At 35.5% G+C, this 24,552-nt stretch overlaps 1 pseudogene; it reads right to left on the bottom strand.

The window, feature by feature from the left end:
• Positions 1–3,325: 3,325 nt before the first annotated feature.
• LOC113072470 (serine-rich coiled-coil domain-containing protein 2-like) overlaps positions 3,326–24,552 on the bottom strand; it is a 48,269-nt pseudogene continuing 27,042 nt past the window's right edge.

The raw sequence follows: 24,552 nt of genomic DNA, 5'->3' as shown, positions 1-24,552 counted from the left end.
TTTTGAGAATACAAGGCATAGTTTCAAGAAACGTGTTTAAGCAATCAAGAAAAACTGTAATATACTGTATAGTTATCGTTCTAGTTTTTTAATAGTTATCTTTCTAGGAGAGAACGTCTGCCTGCACTTGTAGCTTTGAATCGCACTGTGCTTGGTTGATAGTTGTGGTGACATTTCATCACTGTTCTTGGCTAGCCATCACCTGCACTTTGAACCTTTTCCACCCTACTGTTACTATCCATAAGAATATTTTTATTACCCTCAGTATACATTACATTCATTGTTTGGCTAACACTTATATTCCGACCTCCAGATATTAGAACATACTCTGTATTAATCATAGTTCTGTGAAGTGCTATTTGAAACCAGAAGGCACAGAAATACACACAAAACACACACACAAAAAAAAGACTGCAGTAGCTTTTGGTGCTGTCTTTATTTAGAGCTCTTGTACACTCATGAAACGATGTAAAGCACATGAAAACATCTCTCATTTCTACATTTAAAGTGCATATCGATTAAGGGGTTTTCTTTTATCAGTAACATACACACAATTGGAATTGCACAAATAAATAAAGTTTGAACAGAGGTTTAAATTAAAAGGCAGTGCAGTTTTTCATACAGTTATAGTGTTGCACAAATTAAGTAAACAGGTGGTATACAACATAAAGAACAATAAAACATTACTAAAAAAGCTGTCTCCATTTTGCATTAATATGTTGCAGCATCTGATTCTATATATCTGATACTAAAGGGCGACACACAGTAATGACACAGTGATATTGTTCCGTAAATGTTTGCATGCGTCAGATGAGACAAAATAAATCTAAATAAATCAGAAGTTGAAACCCTCATCTCCCCTTTAAACTAGTTTATTATATGTATAGGTAGCACAAAAGACAGGATACAAGTATTATATAGCAACAAATCAAAACTTTCAAGTAAACCACAAATTCAAAAGATGTTGAGGCCACAGAAGCACTTTAACATTTGTGCATTTTATACAGACGTAAAATAAAAGTGAATCCATAGACATTAGTCTCTAGTTCCTAAACCTTCATACCGAGGTAAAGACAGTAGTGTACCACATAACATTGCTTGGATTTGTTTCAGACCTGCTCCAGCTTGTTCCTGTGAGATTCTGGCCCACTCCTGCAAAACTGATGTAAAATTTTGACCTGCTCCCACCTGCAAAAGCCTGCAGGCAGAGGCTGGATTTTTCAGTCCCGCTCCTGCCCGCTTTGCCTGAAACTATTCTCTGAACACACACAGCATCACACTGTGTTGCATTCAACCTGTTTATTTACTTTTAGATGCAAAATTTACTGGAGTAGTAGGAGTGGAGACAAGAAAAGAGGATGGAGTGAGAGTGAGTCAAACTCTGGTTGTTTGTGTACTGATCCTTCCTTTACCCTCCAAATCACCACAAAAAAAATTAAAATTCCTAAATGAAATTTCTGTGGTTCCAGCAGACTATTTGGGTGCAAAAGAAAATGCTTCAAAAAGTATTTGGGGACTTGAGCCACATTAAAAATATATGAATGTCATTGAATTAGGGGATTAAAATAGACAGCACAAGTATACATTTCCAAGCAAAACTTTCTAATTATAAGTTTAAATTAAAAAGCAATAGACAGGTTAACAGTATAGTGTTCAAAATGAAAATTTCTGCCAAATGTTAGAACAAAGTACGACACTTGCATTACCCACTTCACTAAGACACTTGTGCTTGTGTTGAGCGTACATTGAAGAGGATTTAGAGATTAGGGTGAGGGTTTGGCGTTAATCTAGCTATTGCGTCAGGTTCCTCTTTTAAGGATTTGTATCATTAAAACCCTTTTAACATCAGCAGTATGCAATATGGATGCCATCTCGTCAGCTTCATTAAATTACATCTGCAAGTATGTTGAAGTGGCAAAGGATGGATGAGATCAATGAAATAAGATGAACTGAGATGCAGGGATGAACAGTTTAACTTGTGTAGAAAGCTGTCACGCTGACTGAAGGGCCTGACGGATTCGCACCAGATAAGTTGTTGTCTGCGCTAACCATATCCTGCAATGTTTGCTAAGGAAATCAGACAATCGAATCCTTTTGTGAATAGATGTGCAATAAAAGTAGGGGGCTGCTGCTGCAAATCTTGGACCTTTTATTATTAAACTAAAAGAGTAGAGAAGGTGGAGGATGTTTCCCCCGTTCTAAACTGTGTGGAAGTAGAGACTGTGAAGAAAGAGGAATTGCTCAGTTGTCGAACCTAGCTAAACAATAACTTTTAAGATGAAATCTAAAAATAATTATTTTTCAAAATATTTGGAACAAAAACTAAAAAAGCTTAAAAGAAACCGATGAGTGTAGTACTGAATTTTAATCAGGAATGGCCTGGATGTAACAAGTAGGCCAGCTAGTAAGAGCTGTGCACCTAAACCTGGCCTCAAGAAGCGAACTAGTGTCTGACGATAGACTGCAATCTTCAGCTTCCTGGTTAGCGTGCCCACCTCCTATGTTAGCTGTTCCCGGTTCAAGCTCCACTCAGAGTGGGTCAAGAAGAACTGGGGTCATTGGTGCCATGACCCGGATGGGAGTTAATTTTAGTGTAACAGAGGCCAGCTAGTAAGAGCTGCACCACATAATAAATTAAGTTCCTTGTTCTATGATTTGCAATCAGGCACAGCTCGTGAATCACTGTGTGTTTTATTGTGCAAAAATGTGCACAAAGTTTTCCTTGATTCCTGTGAGTCACAATCAAGCACAGTTTACCATTACTACCAAGTAGGACATATATATATATATATATATATATATATATATATATATATATATATATATATATATATATATATATATATATATATATTTATTTATTTATTTTATTTATTTTTTTCAAAACTCTTTGATGAATAAAAAGTTAAAAAGAGCAGCATTTATTCACAATATAAATCTTTGCTATCATTTTTTATAAATTTATTACATCCTTGCTGAATAAAAGTTTTAATTTCTTTCAACAAAAAAAAGAATAATAAAAAAGAAATAAAGAAAGAATAAAAATTTACTGACCCTAAACTTTTGAACGGTACTATATATTGTTAGAGAAGATTTATTTTTAAAATAAATGCTCTTCTTTTTAACTTTTTATTCATCAAAGAACCCTGTTTCCAGCACTGATAAAAAAATCTGCATATTAGAATAATTTCTGATGGATCATGTGACACTGAAGACTGGAGTATAGATGCTGAAAATTCAGCTTTGCATCTAGGAATAAAATAGATTTTAATGTATAATAAAATAGAAACAATTTATTTTACATAATAATATTTCACAATATAATTTCTGTATTTTTGATCAAATACATGCAGCCTTGTTGAGCATAACAAACTAATAAAAAAAAAAAACATAAAAAAAAATTCTGATCCCAAACGTTTGAATAGTAGTGCATATATCAAACAATGATAGTCCTAACGATGTCCCTATCCCTCATAGGTCTCTGTTCCTAAACCTTAAATCTGAAGAATGTTGTCCAGAACCAACAACCAAAAAACGTCCTACTTTGCGGAATCACTCTGATTGTAAAGTAACCATGTCAATAACTTCAAACTCCATCACTGTATAGGCCAGTGTTTCTCACAGACCACAGCCAGGTTTTTTTTTTTTTTTTTACATTATGTTCACTGCCTAACAACTCTTTCTGGTGTTAATACTGACTTGGCTTCCAGAACTTGCTCTCATTAGGTAAGGTGGTGGGAAGCCAATTCCAGCAGGATAGAACTGTCATGCATGTGGCAAAGAACAAAGGTATAAAGAGAGATGGGTAGAGAAGCAGTTGGAAGAGATGGCTCCTCTGAAAATCTAAGTGGGAACCCTTTATTATGGCCCACACTGCGCACATAACATGGTAGTAGTTAAGACAGGAAAATGCAAGTCTCTCTCAACAGAATCAATGAGAGCAATACAAAAAAAAAATGATGTGGGAACAATAACAATACTCTGCTTGGTTTGAGTCATTATCCTGGAGAAGTTGTGCCTTGCTAACTATCAAAGGAGTAATATCTTATGCAAGATGCATAGGTACAAGGTAGACAATAGTGTCTCTTACAACAAGTGCAAATGTCATGTTTTGTTTTGTACATGGTAAGCATAGCTGGCAAGTACTTGACTGGTGCCTTATAAGCAGGGCCTTAAGGAGCAGCTTTTCTACACCCTGGTGGGATGCCCTGAAGCCCTGTTTAACTAATCTAGAATTGTGGAAGCATACGAGAAGGCAGAGCAGGTTGGGGTTGTTGTTTGACCTTGTTGAGCAGCAGGGTTTGGGAGAGAAGAAACTGTCTTTGACTTAGGAAGGTGGGAATGTTTGGGCTGGAGGGTGCCACTGGCTCTGGGCAAACTGTTCTGTATCTTTCTGAGCAATAAAGTCTGTCTGCACCCTTGATTTTGTTGGTTAAATATTGGTGCACTATTGCTGTGCAATGTAGTTTCTCGGGGTGGGTTGATGCAAGGTAGTCCAGGAGGTGATAAAGGTTGATGTCTTGTTCTGGATAGACCTTGGCCTCCAAACCTACCCAGGGCTCCGGTGAACATTCTGACCCACTGTACTCCCTGGGGCTTGATGGGTGTTGAAGCTCTCTTAACATAAGTTTGTGGCTGTAGGGTTGAAAATCTGCTTCTTCTCAAAGGAAATTTGTGTATATCTTTCCCTAGCTTACAGTAAAAGCTGTCAGAAACTGGTGGACTTGCTGGCTCATTGATTTTAAGCTGGCTGCTCATGAGGCCGAGCTCAGCAGGATCAGTGCTTTGAAAAGTTCTGGAAGAGGAGGCAGCAGAGCTATCAGCAGATATTGTTACTGTTGGAACAGCACAGTTTGGGGTAGACTTAACAGTGATAGGACATTGTAGGTCTGGGGAGCAGGACTGGGGCGTCAGTGGGTGGTGACCAGGCTCGGCAACCAAACCGTCACAAGGGGCCTCTGAAGAGGTTGGACTTGACAGCTTGTTTGGCAAGAATCTGGGAGTCTGAGGTATTTGAAGCTATTGAAGAAAAAAAATAATTAATTCATAATTATTGAACATCTGTTTGCTCTAATTTTAAAATGATCATATTAGGGTGATTTTTCAATTAATGGAATTGATCTGTTTGATAAAAAAAAATAAAAAAAATATATATATATATATATATATATATATATATATATATATATATATATATATATATATAATTCAGTGGTTTAAAAAAAAACAAGAGTATACAAGACACTAGAGGTCAACCTATTTTTTAGATAGATTCTATAATCTAGAAAACAACTGTAATATCTCTGGTTTATCGTGGAACCATGCATAGATTTGCTACTAAACTGCTACTAAATATTAATGTTGAATGGTGTTGTGTTTAATAACTTACTGCAAAATAATGTTGCTGATATATATATTTAGACTTTGGTTAAACCCTATGATAGCAATCCCATGCATGACATATCCCAATTTTATTAAAGTAAAATAGCAACTGGTAAATATAAGGTAGCATGCACAATAAACGACTGCAAGCTGGAAAACATTACTTATGCAATAAGGCTGGTTTATCATGGAAACAAATATAATATATATAACAGCGGCGGTGATGAGGCTCCATTCACATCAGGTGTGCCCCATCACACGCCGCCAGCCCTGGCTCATCCAGCGCCCCTCCTCTCACACACCCACTCCTGTCGGGAGCCTGGTGAAGGGTGGCGATTTAGGACGGGGTGCCGATGATAACCATGGAGGAGGCAGCTGACTCGTCGCAATATATTGTTTTTGGTTCCTTGCCACAGTCACCACATGCTTGCTCACTGGGGGATTTAAGCATTATGAAGAGATTTATAGCAGCTCTTTGATTAAACTCTTAGAAGTGGGCAATATAGCCAAAATCTTTACCACAATATCTATATACTGTACCTTGGCTTTTCCCTGCTGATGTTTTGTGTACAAAACAAGGCATGCATCACAATTAATTGCAGACTCTGCAATTAGTTTTATTTTACCCCCAGATGTAGACCCCACCAGTGCCGATGCACATAGGATATAAAGAGGGATATAGAGGATTATAAAGAAAAACTATCAACACTGATACTGATAATAAGAGTACAAAAAAGCAACTACAAGTGTTGATTAATCATTAAAACCGATATATCGGTCGTGCTCTAAGAGACGCTATCCCCGGCAGCAGCCACACAACTTCAGACGAACCTGCTCTGGATGTTAACTTGACTTGAGTGAGACTGAGTGAAGCATCCACACATGACAAGCTGTCTGAGAGGGCTCTGATCCTTACAGTTCTTGCTGAAGTGGAGCTCAGCCTCTCCACACTAATTAGCAATGATGCAGACTAACACGTGAGGTGGTGAGGTCATCGCCAAAGCATTACATGCACTCAAGTACACTCTCAGACTGACAAACAAGAATGCAATTCAGGCTAACAACCTATGACTGGCAACAAAAAGCTTCTAGAATAGAGAAGCTAGCACTGTCACAAAGCAAAACATCCAATATAGGACAGACATTTTCTAAGGATGGTACATAGACAAATTTCTGCCTGCTTTTAATATTTTAAATTCAAGATCACAAGAAATCCGCATGGGATTGCTAGAGAAGCCAAACTATATATCTCAAAGTGAATTATTCTGTGATGCAAGGATTTGCGGTATGCAGGACACCGAGATGCTGGAATACAGTAATATTATTAGTACAGCAAGTCTTTGATGTCTGCTCTGGCGTTTCATTGGCACTGGTGGATGATTTCCAGTGGGTGGCATTTATTCCATGTAAACAGAGCTTTAGGAATAGTCACCCGTGTCCCTTTATGTTATCCTCACACAAATACCTAGCAAAAGTTTCCAGGATTGCACACTTTCTTTAAAGTATGATGTGAGTTTTGAATACTTGTATTTACACAAGGTTGGATCACACTAGTTTCATGCTAGAATGTAAGAGGTTTTTTTTTTTTTTTTTGGCTTTTATTTTGGAATACAGTTCAATATTTAATTTATTTGTTTATTCTATGACCGCTGATCTGAAAGATGACTCAAAATCATTGTCCGAGGTAAATTATAGCATTCAATATGTTGCAATATGCAATATGTGTTATTTTTATTTTTTTTTACTGATCACTTTTGATCAGTTTAATGCATCCCATGTATGATTCACAGACGATCTTCCCCTCTGGGTATCATATACGAACAACATAAGGGTGAGTAAATAATGACAGAATGTGCATTACTGGTCTTAAAAAAATGTTCACAGTAAATATCCATTATCTCCCCTACTTCACAAGTGTCTGTATGCTAACTGCAACTTCATTTCCTGGTCCACAGCACCCTCTAATGGATATCACCCTCAATACAATGCAGTGTTGTGTGCTTGTTTTATTGACTGACTCTTTGTTTTGTGCCAATTCCAAGCCCCAGACTTGGAAAATATAATCCTTTGAAGTTTTATCCAGCGCCTGTGGTTCAGAATGGACGAGACAAGACAGTGAGGGTTTTGTCTAGAGAGGTGAAGTCTCAGTCGGGCTAACCTGAGACCACCTACAACCCTGTCAAAACTTCAGAGAGAGTCTAAGCAGAGCTGTGTGGGGCACTCAGCTGTTCATACATAATTTATGACAGCTCGCCAAGAATTAAAATAAGGCAACTGAGAAAAGGTGACAGAGTTCTGGAGCAGAAGGATGATGTGGAGGGAGGGATAAGGCACACAGACAAAAGACAAAGAAGTAAAAAAAAGTAGAGCAGAGATAAAAGTAAGCACTATTCAAAGTGCTATGTACTCGCACCTACATTGACTCCAAATATGCATTTTAATAATAAGCTACTACCACCTCCAGCTACATCAAGCATTTCAAATAATTATCTGAATTACAATAATGACTCTTTTTTTAAAGGCAGGGAGTCATGAGAAGCGTTAGATTTCTGTGACCGTTTGGTCTAAAAGAGGCTTTTACATTGCAATGAGGTGTGAAGAACAAACTGCAGAACATAAAAGCACATCACATAATTATGCCTAAAGGCCCATGTACTCTATGTTCCCTACTTAACAAAAAGAATGAGGCATGTGAGGGAAGATGTTGTATAATCAGGTATACAGTATTTATTACAATATGACCACTACCTGAAAAATGGAGAACTAAGTAATACATGAAGACAGAAGGGCTTTTTTAATAGGAGTAATTAAGTTTTTATTAGGCAAAAAAAACATGCCCCCTTTAAAGTGCAATTTAAACATATGTATTTGAAAGTAAAATATGACATATATTTAATAAGGATGAATTTAAACTTTTCCTATTTAAATTATTATTATTTTTATTTATTTTTTTGGAAAGTCTATGTTCCAACTTTTGTTGTTGCTCTGATTGGAACAGCTGACAGGTAAGATGACAGAGAATTATTGTCCTACATAAAATCATGGAGATGCATGTTGCTTATTTTATAAGCACTCTAACATAATTAACACTTTAATTTAGAAATCCAAGCGCAGTATTTTGTTTGATTTGTGTACCAGTAGTGTCAACAGATCAGCAATACTCAAATAGTGAACAACTAGTGAGTGAAAGTTATACAACAACATTAATCATTTTTCTGAAAATGTAATTTTGCAAACTTGTCAATGACTGAAGTCTGATGACTGATGCAGGTTTACATTTTGTTTTCTCTGAATGCCAAGTAATTTCATATTTTGCTTCAGCGCTGATTTTGCTACAGCATTGCTCTTCTTATTGAGTTGAGGGCAAAGCTACGGAAATCCACATCTTTTGTTGTGTCTACCATTTCTCATCACAGCTTGCTCACTGATTGTCACACTAAGTGAACTTACAACATTTTCCACAATGTCTGCATCTTATTTTTTATTTTTTTTATTTTTTACATTAAAAATGTTTTCCTGTTGCATTTTTCAGTAGCAGTATACCTTGCATTCCTAATTCACCCTTCACTGGGAGTTTGATTGACAGGCTATCTGACAAATGACCACATAAATACAGCCTTGGATTGGGTCTTTGTCTCATTACTTGATATCTTGGTCTGACAGTCTATGTGCAATGTTTGAAATTAATGTTGGAATTAATTTAGCATTTTCCTCATTTCTCCATTTAAAATGGACAGTCTGGTTCTTGAGCATACAGATCTTGGTCTGGATCTAGGCCTCAAGAGTTAAGGCCAAAATTTTCTTCAGTAATTCAGTAGGCACTTCATCTCGCAAACAGTGTGCTTGCTTTGAATTTCACTATAGCAAAAAGTTGGGCCGTTGCTTTTAAAACCACTATAAAAAGAAGATGAAAATGTCAATAAATCAACAGGAGACGAAGTTAGAAAACAACAAAAAAGGACATGCGAGGAGTTCAGAAGGTATCTTGATTAGTTCAAGTTTGAAACAAGTCTGAAAGAATATAAATCAGGGATGGGCAACTCTGGTCCTGAAGGGCCACTGTCCTGCCGAGTTTAGCTCCATTCTTTATCAAACACACTTGCCTGTACTTTTCAAATAATCCTGAAGATTATGGTTAGATGTTTCAGGTGTGTTTGAATAAGGGGGAAGCTAACCTCTGCAGAACAATGTACAGTGGCAGAGTTGCCCATCCCTGGTATAAATCAACTCAGTACTGTCCTCTGCAGGGGACATGTCTGCACAAGTTCATGTTCAGTGAAGTATACTCGGATTATAATGCTTGACTGTGCATGAGACAGCAGATGGAAACACAAAGCATACCCCAGACTTTAGGGAATCTGGTATTGGTCTCAGTCTTGGGGGTCTGGTAAACCACAGTTAGATTTACTTATGATTGCATAGACAATCAAACATACCATAGGCATAGTAATAGTGTCTATAGAGTAAATCATCTACATATGAATGATGTACATGTTTAGACGTCCTTATTTATGAATACTGAAATTACGGAATTAATTGGTTTGTACTATTCTATTTGTGATCATTAAAATTATGTTTTCAATCACATTTGTTTAACACAGTTGACTTTATTTCATTCTGTTCGGTGTGACTTCCGGTGAAACTTGTTTCAAAGGATTGCATCACGTTTAACATGACTTCACATTAAAACCTCAAAATGAATAAAATGTTTGTAATTGTTTAACTATTACTGATGTTATATGATTTATTTTGACTGGTGTGGGTGAAAGTATATGATATATTTTCTTTATATACTCTCTCAAAAAATAAATAAATAAAAGAATAGTAATAATGGTATATTGAAACAAAAATTTCATTGTACATGTTTCTGCCCATTACATTTTATATATTTTAATGTGTCTATGAAAATGGTTATGTTTAGGTTTGGGGCTATTTTTAAGAATGTATAATATATCTATATATATAATTTTTTTTACATTTCTATAGCTGCAAATATATCTCCAAATTTACAAAGGGTCTTTATACTTGTAAATGTCACATATTAAAACTTACATATAAACAATGTGACCAGGCTGGGGACTCTAATATTTGTCTGGATCTTAGGGGTCTGGTACTGGTCTTGACTCCAGCTCTTAAAGTTACACTGGCTACATTTACATGCACAATTTTTGGCTCAGTCAGACTAAATTCATCACGATTGATGAATCTGAATGTAGTGTTTACATGAACGCTAAATAAAGTGATCGGGTTGATGTGTGTGTTTATATATCATAGCTTCAAATCGGAATAGATTTATTTTTTTTGCATGCGCACACTGCACAAATATAGAGTTTCTCACTGTTTGCACATAATAACCACTCTCCTACATGGTTTCGTTATTTGATTTTAACAGCAGAATTAATATTTATACTTTTATGGATTTGGCTCAAAATGGGTTGCCTGTGGATGAGTATCCAAAACATGGTTGTCCTGCTCCACTTCACAGTTGCCAAGTGAAAGGAGAGTTTTATAATGACAGGACACACATTTATACAACACTTTATTCAAAAGGAAGAGCCACTCGTCATATGTCATTATGTTATTTCTGCATCATTGCACATGCACAGTCCTTTCAGTTTTGTGGTTCAATCTAAACGAGTGTTTACATGGACTCTCAATCGTATTAGAAGAGGAATAAACCACCCCCTTGAACCTGATCCAAATTTCAATCAAGCTCAATCCGATTACAAATGGATTATTTGGTTGCATGTAAATGTAAACTTCCAATACACAGATTTCACAAAGTTTTATGGGTTAGTCAAACAGTTAAAAGAAAATGAAAAAAACTGAGATGACTTGAAAACAACGAGAGCATAAAATAGAATAAAATACAGAGAGGTTTAAAGAAACAGTGAAAGAAAAGATAAAAGTAGGGTGAACCTGTATGATGCAGATGGACAGTCCTCGCTGTACAGAATAAGAGACCATGCAAACAGAAAGAAAAGAGGAAGGACTTTAGAGGATGTTAAAGACAGGCAGTACTATACCACGCAGTGTCTCTGAAGTAATGTACTAGATGCTCCACTCCTTTTGCCAGAGTTTGGGCAGTTTGGGAGAGGCAGGGGGAGAGAAACAATAAGGAAAAATCAGTCAATGAAAGATTTAAACAGATCACAGGGGCAGAACAGGAAGCTACCTCACCACACAAGTCAAAAAACACAAAAGCTTTTTTTTGTTTTGTTTTACTATTAAAAAAAAAAAAAAAAAAAAAAAAAAAAACATTGAAACCGAAAAACTGACCAGCACATAAAGCCATTACAGTGATCTATGACATTTGCCCATCACATGACATGAATCAAAGCAAAAATAAACATAAATAAATAAAATAATAATATATGCATTCAGGTCCATGCTCATTAGCATAACTAAAAACAGGCAGAATTTAGGTTCTATCTGGACAGTTTAATCTAAGCACACTGCCAAAGACAGAGACTGAATATGTGTCTTAAAGTCGAAAGGCTGTCACCGCTCTGGTAATCCCACATTAGATCCCACAGAGCTGTCCTGTGATGTACTAGCAGCTCTCTTTCCTAATACCAGTCTCCCACAGCTGCCTTCTGACAGCTGTCATCCTGACTGGACCACAGGTCACATGCACATTCACCAAAAAGGTTTGTGGGTAAGGACTTTTAAGTCAAATCATGTTTATTAGATGATTAGTCTCCATGATGGCAGCTACTGTATGGTGGGTTACTTTACAGCTGATCCTTTACTCATCCTCATGTTATTCCAAAAAATAATGATTTAACGTTAGGCACAAATGTAGATGTTTAGCAGAATGTTCAAGTTAAATGAGTACTGGGGCTGTCAAAAGACAAAAAGCACAATAAAAGTATCTTTAAATTAGTCTATATGAGTGTAATCTTCTGAAGGCATGCATACAATGTGTTTGATAAGAAACAGAGATAGAAGTTTTAGTTTTTTTTAACACTAAATTTACTGAAAATCTGCTATAGCTCTCAAATCACAATTTAATTTGCGTACATTCAAACTTGATGCCTAAGGGTGAGTTTCATCAAGTTACAAGTTACAGGTTTTCATGTCTACTGATTAAACATCTTGTGACTAATGGATGCTCTTGTCAAAAAGATTTGAGAGCAGCAGATGGCAATATTTCAACATAAACACTTATGAACACTGTTCCTTAAAAAAAAAAAAAAAAACTATTGTATGATTGAAGGAAAATGGTGGAATGACATAGGGGAGAGTAAATGATGAGTTTACATTTTTGAGATAACAATTCATTCCCTACACCCTCAGGATCTGACTCACAACTGCATATTTTCCATGAATAAAGATGACAAAACTGGAAGATGTGCCCTATTGAAATCAAACAGCTCATATGTTCTAGGAAGTTCAGTGGAGGGACAAAAACTACAGGAAAAATATTTATTTAATGCGAGTATGATGACTGTCTGGCTTTACAGAGATTCATCATAAGAAATACTGTATACAGAAAAAAACTAGAGGTCAGATTCTAAACCAAGCAGAAAGACAGGGGACATAAGGACAGGGAAACTAAAAGGAGTGGAAATGATGGACTAACTCTTCACTAGAATATGATTGGTTGGTGGATTTATGTGCATGACTCAAGGGGGCACAAGGAGGAGGCAGACAGCGAGCAGCAAGCACTGGGGCTAATGCACACACAGACTGGTTCACAAGGGTAAAGACTCACTCTGTCTGTGGTGACGTGGCGCGCATGGCCGCACACTCTTCTGCTTTGAGTGTTGCCAAGAGGAGAGGATAGGGCCAACCAAAATGCCCTGTACAGAGGAAGAGAAAGAGAAAGGCTGATCCCACAGCACCACAGACACACACACACACACACACACACACAAACGATACACACAGTTAAATGGTCAATTATCTCTCAGTTCAAAATCTTTTAAAAAGTTGGGGCCACAATTACTCAATAAGTTTGTTACAGTACATTTATGAAAAATCTGTTCTGTCCAATTAGGGGAATACTAGTCCCACAGGGCCAGACTTTATAATTTTAGCATCCAAGTAAGGTCTACTTTCAAATTATGACAGGTAAAGCCACTAACCATAACTACATTTGTTTTTAAGCAATTTTTAGATGTTTGCGATGTTTAAAACTGGAAATCAGGTATTTATCTCAAAAACCAACCACAAAGGGTGCAGATGCTACTGACCATTTCCTGCTTGCCTCGAGGCCAGGGACACATACTATCCTCACAAGAGGATTTATAAAGTTAAGTGAATAGCCCCTGGTGCCCAAGAGGTGTGCAACGAGATCGACTATGTCTCTGTCTCTAAGCATTGGCACTTGTCCATCCTCCATGGACAAGTCCATGATGTGTGAAATTATCAAGGTGATGATGTTGCTACTGACCATTTCCTGCTTGTCTCAGCCTGCTGTATTTAATGATTTACTTTAAACTGGCAAAGCTTACATGAGTTTAGTTTAAACCGATATAACTTGTGGTGTTCAGGTCTCACCTATTATTATAAAGTCTCTTTCCGGCTCAGACAGCATAGGTTTAGTTTATGGGGCTGTCACGTAATGAAGGAACGACTAAAACCTGAAGACTAGAAAGGTGAATTAATCAATTGTCTTTCCGGCTGAGACAGCATAGGTTTAGTGTATGGGGCTGCCACGTGATGAAGGAATGACTCAAACCCAAAGACTCGAAAGGTGAACTAATCAATTGATTAAAGATTTGTTCATTTTGCTGAACGAGACTCAAAGGTCTGAGTCGGTAAAATGATCCGAACTTCCCATCACTAGTAGGTGGTGCTGAGATGTCTGGTACAGAGAATGTGACTGACTCTGTGACACTTGGTTTGCTTGACACCAACTACTGAAATGCTGGTATTGTGGCAATGCTACTCTCAACAGACAATGAAAACATTTACAGCATAGCAATTCTAATTTAAAAAATGTACAGTCTCCTATAATGAATGAAAAATAAAACAACACATAGAGTTTAGAATGACAACCAGAGGTTGACAATCAACATTTTCTGAAGGTTAAGCACATCTTTTCACTGACAATTTATTAAGAAAAAAGTTTTAGGCATTATCTTGTATCCTCTTCGTGAAAAGTACCAACTATTATAAACACAAAGGAAATTTATTTAAACTCATCACCGCACTCACTGAGCCATTTAGTTTGTCAGACGTCAATATCTTCCTTTGTCTTTTATCTGGGCCCTCTGAGGGGGTCTTTTCTTACAAAAAAATGCATTGGTTTTCCCTGTTGTCCATGACCTTGTCAGTACGGATCCACAACACACCAACTGAGATCCATTTAACTAGATGGATTTCCTCCAGATCCAGCAAGAAATGTGTCACATCCTTCACACAGTTCAGTTACCAAAACTACTGACAGACTTTCTTCAGAATCCAATGGCATTACCAGTGGCACTTCTATTTGAACACATTTTGGTACAGAACAAATAAAAACTGTTCCATGTGTGGATTTTTCAGTATGGTCGACTAACCAAGAGAACCATGCTGGTGAACACACCAACCCTCGAATGGTCACTTTTCAGTTGCTAATATAACTTACAAAAAGAAGTGATTTTAAGTAGCGTTAGAAACAATTATATTTTTAGCAATTTGTTGCAATGATGCACAAATCACACACCACAGCTTTACAAGGATAGTTCACCCAAAATATCTTCTTTCATGTTTCACAGAAGAAAGAGAGGCTTTCAGATTTATAATGACATAAAGGTGAATAAAAGATCTCAAAATTCTCTTTTTTGGATGAAATATGACATTAGGAAAATACTGCGATTAATATACTCAACAAATTGTGAATCTTTGAATATACACTAAAGAGTTTTCAGTTAGCAAACACAATGCAACTGTCCCTATGTGATGCAGTGTAACATAGGAGTCAGATCTTTTAAAATAAAGTACCATATAAACAAGCCCTAACTTAATTCTAATCGATAGTGTTAACAAAATAAAACACACATTTGCTTAAGTAACCATGTCAACTTTAGTTTAGTTTGCTTATACAAGTCTTTGAGCTATTTCGTGACTTGTTTTTACAGGACTCGTACCCAAGTACTCTGCATCATAGGTTTAATGCTATATCAGGTGAGTTAAACAGCAAATTCACTACATCAGAAAATCCATATATATGAAGCTGGTTACATGATACAAACATCACAATGTATTATGTACCCAACACTTTAATGATGAAACTGCCCCTGAACATGTTTTCTATCTCTGCATACAGTATATACTCACATTATGTGCCTTCCACAAGGTTTGAGTATCCTTGTCTTGGTGCTCCAGTGACTCCTTGTTAGCCTCAGACTCCTGCAAGCAGCAGAAATGCATATCCTCTTTTGGAGAAGACTATGAATAGAAATAAAAATAAAATGTTAAATTAATGCTATATATAGGGTAACACTTTATAATAACTTTAATTAATAAATCATTAACAAACTTTATATAATATTTACTGGATCATTTATTAATATTTATTCAAAAAGTGTGATATAATGTGTGTTAATGTTTGCTAATAAATTTATTAAACATTAGATAATGTTCAAACAAATCATTATTTCATGTAATAAAAATTAGGGCTGCCCTCGACTAAGGATTTGTCTGGTCGCCTATAGTCGTTCATTTTAAGCATTAGTCGACTAATCACCTGTTAATTAATAAGCCATTAAATCATGATAATGAGCCTTTAATTGCCTACATTGCCTAATTAGCGCACACATAAAGCTTGCCACAGCACACCAGCAGAAGCAATGATGATGAATGTGTCAGGGGAAAACAGTAAGATTAAACTGCATTAGCATTTTAATAATCTACTGATAAACTAGAGTTTTCTATTTTCGGCTTCAGATATGAAGTCGGGGACACTGACTCATCATCTCCACAGTAGTGGATGCAACTGCATGTACGTTTTATACGGATTACATTGTAACAAAGAATATTTGTTTTGTTTTTATTTTTTCAGATATGAATTGTTTAATTTGAAATTTCATGTCTGTAAGGCAATTTTACACCGAGATGGCACAAAGCGCATCCTGTCATTATTTTACAAAAGCACAATGTTTTGTTGTTATAGAGAGTGCACACAAATAACAGAAGAGGCTTTATGGATTCGAAAGATGTATTACTTTTCTCTGTATGACCAAAATGACTATACTATAAATACTATTTTTAATACTAATAAAATTTTGGTCAACCAAACCTCTTCTCATCGACTAAAGGTGAGTCTACTAGGGGCAGCCCTAGTTAAAATGCTTACAAAAGTCATTAAACTTTCAGTTCCAAATGAAAAAAACAAAAAACAAATTATTGTCCCTGTTTATTTATGGTTCAAGGTATATCCTGTTCAGTGATATACTGAAGAGTATTATACAGAGTTATATAGAGTATTATAAACTTTTTTTCTTTTGCACCAAAATGACAATCTGTTACGTATTTGTTACAGAAAGCTTGTTAAATTAGCTAAAAGTGCAAACCCATAAAGATAGATAATTAGTCATCTTTTATAAAAATTTAAAAATCAGGAATAGTTTAAACTTTTGGCTACTGCAAAAACATGAAACATTTATTAATAAATGATTAGTAAAGATGAGTGAATAGGGTAAATTCAGGTCTTTCAGGAACACATTTTGCCATTGAGATGAATGCTCATAAAGGTACTAATGATTAGTAAACATGATAAACATTTGCAAATGATGAATAGTTTCCATTGTATATTGGGTACTGCAAAAACGTGTAAATAGAAGTCTACACACGTGTTACAATTAACAGTATAATTAACAGCATATAAATGAAACGCATTCACATCTGTTTGTTTTTTCAGGAACTTGTTTTTTCTACAGTGACTTTAGACTGGTGTCTTTGTGCATTTTGGTTGATTTGTGAAGTCAGTTCAATTAAGCAAATATTTAGACTATAATACGTACGAGCTGTTGGGAAAGTTCAGCAATCATCCTGTCTTTGCTTCTGAGCTCATTTCTCAGTTCTTGAACCTCTTTCAGGAGCAGTGCCACCTAGAAAATAACAGAAGACGAGATAAACCTGTATCTTTTTGCTCAATCAGAAGCTTTTTGCTTAGTCATATGTGATCAGTTATTAGCCTAACATGATAATTTAATGTTATTATTTGTTTTTGTTTTGAGGTGAGTTGGCTCTGCTGTTGGTAAATTAACCTCAAATCAGGTTTACAGCATAATGTTAATAACGCAAAACATACATATGTCAGCTCATTTACTGTAAATTAAGCTCTTGCTTCTGTCAGAGCTGTTGGCTTGAATGACTTTGCCCAATCAGATGTCCCAAGTCTCATAAGCATGACCTAACTGTTACAGTCAATGTTTCAACAGTTATCATTAACTTATACACATTTTTGTTCATTTAAATAAAGCAAAAAAAAAAAACTGAAAACAACGCTTTCATAATAAAAAAAAAATTCAGTGCTAAACATGCAGAAAAGTTAATGTGCTAATCTCCATCTAAAACAACTTTATTAAATAATAACTTTCATTATGTAATATTGAGAGTTAAAAATTGGATTAGACATTGTGAAAAAAAGAAACAGTGACCAGATAAAATACATTCCTTTCCAAAATGAATACTTTTATATAAATATTCTACTTTGTATACAGTTTTATTGTGCACAGCTTATTATGTTGTATTGCAAATCACTCTTGCTGCTATCGACATGGGATACAGGAAAGGTTAAGGACAGCTTTAGTTGTATAGTCAGGATTAAGAGTAGATTACAGGGTAAAAAAAAAATGGTTCAAAAGTGTAATTACATGCATACATTATAAAAATGTAAGTACAATATAAAACATTTAAACGTATGCATGTAATAAGTACTTTGTATCAAATGATTAATGCCAATGTTAGTACAGTATAGTTAAAAATAATATAAAGTGGGTCATGTCTTGTCATGTCTTTCAAAAAACTGAGCAAGATCTCAAAAAACCAGATCTAAAAAAGATTCATACCACATAATTATATTGGATCCCACTTTATGTTAAGTGGCCTTAACTACTATTTACATTTTAATTCATCATTTGGTACCATGCACTTTCTGTGTACATGTTTTTACATTGTACTTGTATTTTAAAAACACCACCATGTAATTACATCTGTAATTAATTTCTGTAATTACATTTATGACACTGTTGACCCAGCTTTATACCTACCCATACCACCAAATCTGTTCCTGTCCTTACTCGTTTCTCACCTCAATAGCAGCAAAACTGTTTTGTAATACAATGTGAACACAATAAGTACATTGTACTTACTTTTTTGATGTAAGTACATAAAGTTAATGCCACTTAATATAAAGTGGGACCTTTTCATATTTTCTCTTATAAATTGAATAAGAAGTACTGCTTTGCATTTCTATGGATGAAAAGATGATATTACAGAGCTAGATGAACCTGGAAAATTATTATTGTGCTCAAAAATGTAAATATGAAATATGGCTTCAAAAGTATGGTTGGTTACCCTTTTGCAAACCCCACTTGAAAAAGTATATAAGATATAAGAGATATAAGAAAGAACAAGAACTTTAAATAAGACCGTAACAAGATCTTACCTTCTGATCAAATGAAGACTGGTCATTGGATTGTGGTGTATGAGGCTCTTTATTATCTTCAGCTGAACCATCTGTCTCCATCTAAAACAAACCACATACCAAAATCAATCTTGCAGTTCTGCAGTTGAGCCATATGTTATATTGTAAGAGTTCCTCAGGGTGTAGAGATGGTTACACTTTTTTTGCCCCACTGACTGCCGTTTGTTTGTATGTGAATAATTGAAGACCAGAAATACAAACTAATACAAAGTTCTGCATTCAGCTGCGTACAAAAGTTCAAGTTAGGTGCACTCTCACCTGCATCTCTGCACCCCTGAACTAGACACTGTGACACAGAATAGAAAACTAGCCAGATGTTAACAAGAGTAGGCTATAGCTCCATTATACGCATTTTTACTCTGACATCAGTTTTATCACTGGAGACACAGTGTCATTTTTCTGCTAGCTGCTACTAGTCATTCTGCACTCCCTTTGGTAGAATATTTAGCTCTTGACTTCACTATTTAGTTGCAAGTCCTTGAAAGTCTCAAAACTTTGAACCCAATGGTAACTTTTGCATCAAATCACCAACTGCACCAATGAGTGTAAATGTCCTTTGGATAGCATGCAGATCCATGCCCTAGCAATTAGCACTGTAATGCTTGCATCATTTGTCAGCCCCATTACCCAAAGATTTTCTCACCAATTATTTCCTTTTTTCTATCTACTATCCTCTCATTTCAAGTCAACGTGAAGTCATAGGGCCAAAAAATATATGTATGCATACATTTTTATCTACCTACTAATAAAAGAGACACAAACAGCCATTATTACTATGTATGTTATGCATCTCTTGAGATAAAAGTTATTTGAAAAAAGAAACCCAAGAAATTTGCTTTTTGATAATGTTAATATATTATCAAGGTATTTTTTATACTCTGGACTGGTATATTTTTATCCAACAGTCAAACAAAAACTAAGGAACTTACTTGTGGGAAAAAATCTGGATCTATATATAAATAGTAAAAAAAAAAAAATCAAAGTTGAGTGCATCAGAATAGAAAAAAAAAAATACATATCTCACATATTTTGTGAGACATCATCTTAAAAATACAGTGTTTGTGGACCAATACCCTGAATAAACAGTCAGATGTTACATCTGCATTTGTACATACACCAACAAGTACTACATATTGGCGTTTCCCAGTTTTAGAATGCTGACATTCAAACAGTTGCTAGTTACTAGACTTATAACTTAACCTCGATAATTGATTAGAAGGTTGTTGGACAGTGTTCATATTACACCAAAGCTTTCAGAAAAGCAGGTCTATGAATACAGCTCATAGAAAGCGCTTCCCAGTATCAAATTGAAATTCAAGGGTCTTGGTTACTTATGTGCAAACAGTGGTTAGACTACAAGCCAACCATTGGCGTTAACCCTTGTTAATACTGCTTTTACTGGAGCATACAAAAGGGTGCGCTTTTCATGGTATATTGACTGTTCCTGTCGTCACATTTTTAATTGCTCAAAAAAATAAAGCAGCAGCAATCCAATATTTTTCTCTATAATAATAGCGGACCATTATCTTGTTTAGAATCAAACCAATTATCACCCATTGAAAAATAAAATAAAATAAAAAATAAAAAAAAAGTTTTAGTTTTTCTGTCTTGCCGCAGAAATCGTTGCTGTAGACACATATTGATATTTTGTCAGCAAAGAAAATTAATTGTGCTGGGGGAATGATGTTTTGTTATTTTTTTCTTTCTTTATTATATTGCATGAAAATTGCATTTCTGAACACAACATACATTACAGCATACATCCAGACCATCAAGGAAAATATTATTGGTGCATTCCTGAAAAATTATGAGGGTGAGATATGAGTCGCATTACACTTGCATTCATTTAGAGCATGATTTGACTCAAGTTAATGACAGCAGCCAAATAAATGTGCTGAAAACTTGCTTGCTCAATTCTTTTTCTATTCTATCTGTTTTCTTTTTATTTATTATATTATTTAAAGGCCCTGCTGTGCTGTGTACTGTGTTTAAGCTAACTGAGACTTGTTATAGCACTTGTATATCATTGCTCTTTTGTTGATTTTGATTGCTTCCATTGTCCTCATTTGTAAGTCGCTTTGGATAAAAGTGTCTGCTAAATGACTAAATGTAAATGTTAATGTAATGAAAATTAAAAGTAGATGATCTAATAAGTTACATTACATTAAAGCACACTGGAAAATATTTAATTGCAATTAAATTTGGGAAAGTTTAAATTATTTTATCTTAACTTTTCCATTAAATGAAGGTTGCTTCTCATGCAGTGATTACTAGGTAGTGAAATTTTGGTAATTAATTCTGTTTTAAAGCACATGACTATCATCTTGTGTTTATCTAGACTTCACTGTAAACACTACTGAAATCAGATTGTACTGCCTCTGGCTTCCACGATGTCAGCTGTGTTTTGATTAACACTGTGTGTAAACCATGTTTTGGCATTTTGCCACTTACAACAAAAAAAAAGTTTGAAACCTGGTTGGTATAAGCTATTTTTGACAAAGTAATATTATCAACCAATTTTAACTAAACCAAGCCAAATTGTGTATGCTTGTAAAGCTGCTCTCTTACAGTGTTGTCATTTCCACTTTCATAGTAATACCATAAGAATCTCTAGGCTTGTTTATTTTCCAATTTATGCAGTTAATAAAGTTGAAAGTTGCTTTTCTTTTGTTATTTTTCCTAGCATGTCTTTCTGGCAACAATGTCTCTTTAGACAGACCTGTCTGTGACTTTCTAGGAAGCCGTGAACACCTTGATTAGCTCAGTTTCTGATGTTATTGTTTCTCTCTGGTTTTCACTGTGCTACCGCTTGCACAGGTTCTGACTGCTGACCTCATTTGTTCACCTGCCGTGCATGTACGACCAAAATAAAAAAAATGCACTAGGTAAATAAGTTTATTTGCACACCGACATGGTTGACAGCGGTGTAAGAACAAACATCTTTTTAGATTGGCAAGCTGTAATACTGTACTGAATTTTCATTCGTACTGAAAGCGTAAATCTAGACTATCCACTGCTAGATTCAGAGCGAGAAGAAAAACTGTGACATTTCATTCATTAATGCACTTCACTTGGCAACACTAAAACTGGGCAGCACATATACTTACTTGCTGGCAACCCACCAAAATAAAGTTTAGGTATGAAAATGATTACAATTAATGAAAATAATTAAAGAAAAAAGAAACAGAAGAAAATTACAATTTACACTGCATTTTTAGGTGTACCATAAAATAAGTGTATTTTTATTTATCACTCATTTCTATTTTAAAATATAATAGTATCACTGCACTTTATTTATAATTTTGTTTATTATTTTAATAAATAAATTGCAATAAAGTGCAGTGTGAGCAACAAACCAAGTCTCCAGTTGCTCCAGGTTACATATGCAAAGCATTAATTTGTGTCTGACCTGAAACAGAGTCTTCAGTTGAAGCAGCTGTTCTTTGACAGAAGAGCAGTCTTGAGCCATGTGTTTCAGAGTCAACTCATCCAGTGTCACATGGTTTGACCCTGACCTCTCCAGTCCCTGTTCCTTACGCCCATCAAAAGACTGCAAAATTCCACTTCTGTAGGTCAGACAGAAAGTAAACAATGAAAAATATCATAAACACAGTTTAAAACTGCCTTCAGAATGTGGGTATTCTTTCTAAAAAAAAAAAAAAAAAAATTTAAAAAAAAACATTTGCTTATCTTTTTTAGGTTAGATTTAGCCTCAGATGGCTTTACGTCAGCCCACTCACAGTCTGTTTACAGCTACTGTATCTGCTGCATAATGGACTCAAAAATGGAAACAGCTAACTTTACGCAATTCGCATTGGTTTTGCCTAACCCAGGTCATTGGAAAAGTGTGCCTTTAGTGACAAGTTCTGCTAAATGATATTATGTTGATTCTTGCTGATGAATAAGCCGACTATGTGATGCGAACTTCAAAATGTATTAGTCATACATTATGGTAAAAGTGTTTTGTGGTCATAACATAGGAGCTATGCAAAATAAATACGTCTTTGTAGCGTAAACATAGTTGGTGTGAAAAGGAAAAAAAAAGTTGGTGGTGTTTTACTACAACTAGTGTTCATTGCATTGCATTGAATTGTTTATGTAGGTATGTTTTCAGAGTTGTATAAAATTATAGGTAAAGGCACATTTTTCCAATCCCTAAACACTAAACTTTGCACCAATAAAAAAAGGTGTAAAGTTGACCAGATTTGATGCTAAACACATTAGTCCAGGGGACTAAGGGTTGCACTAACCTAGAAAAAAATATGACAATGTATTGCTCTTACACACTGCGATGATCACTGACAAAATGTACAATAATTTCACCAAATGTCAAAATGCTTGAACGAAAAGGTCACCTGTCTTCACAGTGGAACTGATCGTGCCTGCCCCAGTACTGCTGTCGTCTCCTCCTCGGAGTTGGCCAGCCATCTTTTTCAGAGCATTCATAAGGTGACGTCCCATCAGTGTCTACAACAGATAAGTATATCAAGAACTAGTTTGTGAGAGTTTTTTGAGGTTGTTTACTGGCCCATGTCAAACTGCCCCTCTCTATGATATTCAGGTATCTAAATATATATTATGTCCTTCCTGTAATACATGACTAAGGCATTTATTTGACTGTTTTATTATTAACCAAGTAAAAGTCTAAGGCAACATTCATAATGACAAACAGCAGTATAAATAAGACATTCTGTAAGGAAATACTGTACTCTATGGTCATTTTTTTTATTTTTTGGAAGTCGATGGGAACCATTAACTGTTTGGTCACCCATATTCTTCAAAATATCTTCTAAGAAATGCATACAGGTTTGGAACAACTTATGGGTGAGTAAATTATGACCGAATTTTTCATTTCTGGCTAAACTATCCCTTTAAGGAGAAGATAAGGACAGATCCACAAGTGAATTTATACTCCTACACGGTCAGAATTTCTGCCAGCTCTGTATTCATTATTCAGATACTGCAGAAAAAAAAGGCTCTAGTAAAAGCTCACAACTGAGCATAATATCTAAAGCTCCACTTGAGAATGACATCAAACTCTGTCTCTCCCTCATATAAAGATATCACAGTGATGGCATAGAGCAGTGTACGGTAAAACATTTGTTGAAAACTTGCTGTGGAAGTATTGAATTAGTTTCCTTTAATTCCGTGCACTTAATTTAACATTATAAAAATCAGATTTTTTTATACCGTGGGGAAGAAATGTCCCTTTACAGGAGATGTCTGAAATGGTTTAAACAATGTTCTTCATTAACTGTTCAATGATCCATAAACAATTATTCCTCATGCAGCTGTGAAACAGTCCTTAGGACACAAAAGGTTTACAGGCTCTAGACAATAAAGGTCACAGTTATAATGATCTGATCAAGAACCTGCAAGTGGCTTTGGTGGTAGAGTGGGGTAAGATCTCACAGCAAGAACAAGCAAATCTGGTTCAGCTCATGAGATGTGCTGTATTGCCTAAAGCAGCTGGTGACCAAACAAGCTCATCACTGCGTCCCTTTGTTCAGGAACTCATTCTATACATC

The sequence above is a fragment of the Carassius auratus genome, unplaced genomic scaffold (assembly GCF_003368295.1).
Source record: "Carassius auratus strain Wakin unplaced genomic scaffold, ASM336829v1 scaf_tig00009130, whole genome shotgun sequence".
Lineage (NCBI taxonomy): Eukaryota > Metazoa > Chordata > Actinopteri > Cypriniformes > Cyprinidae > Carassius > Carassius auratus.
The sequence above is the reverse complement of the archived record's forward strand: the minus strand, read 5'-3'. Positions and strand labels throughout refer to the sequence as shown.